Here is a 3,760-nt window from a genome sequence, read left to right as displayed (position 1 = left end):
TTTGCTTTGCTTTGCTTTGCTTTGCTTTGCTTTGCTTTGCTTTGCTTGCTTCTTCTAATAACTATGTCCTCTATAACCTTTGGGGCACTGATCTGAAGTCCCAAAGTCAGTCAAGTGATGTGAAATGGAGATACAGAGACAGTGAAAAGGCACTGGACTGGATGAACCTCTCAAAGTCTGATGCAGGTCCCAAGTCATCATAGGCTATAAATTTATTTGAGTTTTCATGCCTCATTAGGGCACAAGACAGGCCTCCATTGAAGACAGGGGCTATAACCACTGGAGCTTGGTCAGGTAGTTGCCCAAGGCAGCCAGTGGACCACAATAGCATAGAAAAAGACATCTTCTAACATAACAGCAAAGGCCCAGTCTAATGACAGTGACTTTCTCAGCAGAAGTTCAAAACGAGGGAATAAATTGCTAATTACTATATTTTCTATAAGGTGACTTCTAATAATGGGTTGGAACATTTTACAAAGCCCTGAAGGCAACAAATTAAAAATATTGTGAATACCTAAATATCTGTTCAATCACCAAATATGTATAAACATTTCTATACTGATATTTCTGTAAGTCACTAGGAATAGAATAAAGACTATAAGCATGACCTGCCATCTTTGCCCAAATAATATGATGATTCTTGAGAAAGATTTACCCAAAAGTGATAGCAACTTTTAATAAATGTAAGAAAGAAAATATGCTCAATGTTAAGAGATGCATATATGTATATATCACATATATGATAAGGAGATATGAAGGAAGACTTCAATGAAAAGACAAAGAAGCTGAGTAGTGAGTAAAGGAGAGCTGTGCATACAGGAGAACACTGTCCAGAACCTCTCTGCATCAGGTAAGAGCTGAGCAAGTTCAAGAACAGCAAAGAAGCTTGTGGAGCTGCAATAGACAGAGGAAGGGAGAAAGTGATTTTTGAGAGAAACTATATTACAACAACCTCATTAATTCTTAGTTCAGTTTAATGATACCAGGAGTATCAGGCAATGTAGTGCTGAGGTCCTATGGTACACGTGACATTAAAAGATTTCATGGATTGTGGATGAAAGAGGGCAGTGTGTCCACAAGTCTAACTGAGAAGATCTTCCTGCTCCAGGTGATAGACAAGAAGGAAGAAAACAATTATCAAGGGCAGATCAAAAGACAGGTATGCCAAGATGATGGACTCTAATGAGGCTGAAGATTAGTTTGTATTGCTTATGTGACTTACAGGTGAATCATAGTGGCTGGAGGTCCAGGATTAGGAAAGACACATTTCCTCATATGTAAAATTCATCCAGCAAGTGTTTAATAAGTATCTTTTATGTGTCAAGTGCTAGAATGCTCACCAAGGCTTCTGAAGGCAATGAAACAAAACCCTGGCTCTTCTTGTGACCTCACATTCTAGAGGAGAAAGACATACTAAATAAAAAAGCAAAGTAATAACATCCATAAGTGTTATTTTAAAAAGAGCATGAAGGAACTGACTTAACCTGAGAAACATCCATTACAGTTGATTAGGGTTGTCCAAGTGACTCCCAAAACAGTAGTTAATTGGTGTTACAGTTAGTTGTCTCTCAGGGGTTGAAGACACAATGCACTTCAGACCTAAGACTCTGAAGCTGGATTTATCCTGATTTATCCTGAAAGCATCCTTCCTGTGCTCTAGCTTTCACAGTACCAGAATGTACTGTATCTGCTGTCACGGGAGGAAGGCAATAGTTATATCCAGTTATGACACTTATGAATCACAACAATGACCAGCATGGGGCGTTCTCCCTAAGAATGCAACAGTGGCGCTCATCGATGGTGGTGACCAACAGCTGTCTAATTGGATGTAAGGTCACCTCCACAGTAGGAAAATACTTCCTGATATTAGAAACTTTGCCAATTACATGGGATTTATGAAGTGATGAATCTTAAAAGGGAATCTACCACTACCAATCTAGTCAGCCAGAAAAATTCCTAACTGCATTCTACATTTTAACCTTACACCCACAGACAAGTGTAACTCACTCCTCATCAAAGAAGTTCCTCTTTACAGCAAGATGACATCACCTCAGAAAACCACAACTGGTAAGAACACAAAAATCAATGGGCTTTATGGTCATCTACGAAACAGCTCCTGGACCTAAGGCTAGGGAAACATCACAGAATATGGAAGCAGAGGAGTGTAGAATGTAAGAGATAAAAGACCAGGAAGTCTGCTGTGAGATTTTGTCTGCTAGAAATTACATGAGAGATATACCCATGATACCTCAACAATGAAACTGCTTAAGTAAGAGCTAAACAATGACAATACCAAGACATGCTAAGAAAGAAAGGGGTCATCTCACAGGCTGTCACTCCCAAAGAACTACAGAACTATTAGTGACTGCTGACAGAAGAAGAGTTAGCCTCTCCCAGGGATGAGACCTCTAATTGGATATCCAGTCCAAGGTGGACTCATCATGTTGTATGCATTGACTTATACATGTATGTGTATGTATATACACACACATACACACACACGTGTGTGTGTGTGTGTGTATATATATATATGTATATATATACATATACATATACATATACATATATATATATATATATACAAAAATAATCAAAAGGGTCATCAATTTGAAAAGAAGTGAAAGAAGACATGGGAGAGATTAGAGGAGGAATGGGAAAGGAGAAGTGATGTAACTATATTTTAGTTTTTAAAAAAGGAGGAACTGACTAACGGGTTTGGGTTCCCTAGAAACCAAAGTGTAAGAAGAAAACTTACGGCTAATGCTTGAAAGAGAAGGTGCAGTTTCAGGAGAGTAAAATGAAAGGAGTAGGAAGCAGAGTAGGAAAGAGAGGAAAGCAAATGCAAGGGATGTTTCCAAGGCATCCAGCTCTGCATCAGGTGACAACTGGTTCTCCTCAGAGAAAACCGTTAGAGGGGGTCAGCAGCTAAGCCTCGGTCTCGTCATACAGCTCATCTATTTAAGTGCTCTGTAAAGTCCTGTATTTCCAAATTGTGTCACCTGGACTTTTTGGACAGCCACTGAATAAACCAGATCCTTCTTGAGTCTAGTTACCTCAAATTTGGAGCACACTGCACTGCTGAAAGAAAGGTAAGAATGTAGAATTAAAAAGCCAAAAGCTGAAGACAAAGAGTATAGTGTTAATGAGTGCTAAGGCCAGTTTTCAGCTTCAACAAAGTTAGATTCAATCCCTGGTTAATGATAGCAGTCCAGCTCTGCCCCTGAAGGGGTCTGATAATGACCTTGACGGATGACCCAGGTCACTCTCTACAACAGCTGGATAACATTAATGGGCACCTGAGGAGTGCTATAGAGAGTAGGAAGTTAAGAAGCAAAATGCTGACTGAACTAGGATTTAGACAGAACTTCTGGACTAAACCACTCACAGTCAGCAAGCCTTTCCCTCCTGAGCTGACTGACCCCAGTCTCCAGTTTTCTAGTCTTCCAGACCTCAATGGTGTCTGGTTGAGGTATCCTCCATCACTGTCAGCTTTCTGTGGCAGGGAAGTTCACCTTTCTGGGTACACTCTTCAGGATCCTAAATTTTTGAACCTCTAAAATTAGGATGTTGAAAACTAGTCAACATTCCTTTTTGATGACTTCATGGACATAGAGGTAGAAAAATTCCTTGATGTGTAAACTGTCCTATATAGTCAAGTACCCTTATGTTCCAACACACACACACACACACACACACAGAGAGAGAGAGAGAGAGAGAGAGAGAGAGAGAGAGAGAGAGAGAGAGAGAGAGAGAGAGAGAG

Source organism: Grammomys surdaster, unplaced genomic scaffold (assembly GCF_004785775.1).
Source record: "Grammomys surdaster isolate TR1022 unplaced genomic scaffold, NIH_TR_1.0 227, whole genome shotgun sequence".
Classification (NCBI taxonomy): domain Eukaryota; kingdom Metazoa; phylum Chordata; class Mammalia; order Rodentia; family Muridae; genus Grammomys; species Grammomys surdaster.
The sequence above is the reverse complement of the archived record's forward strand: the minus strand, read 5'-3'. Positions refer to the sequence as shown.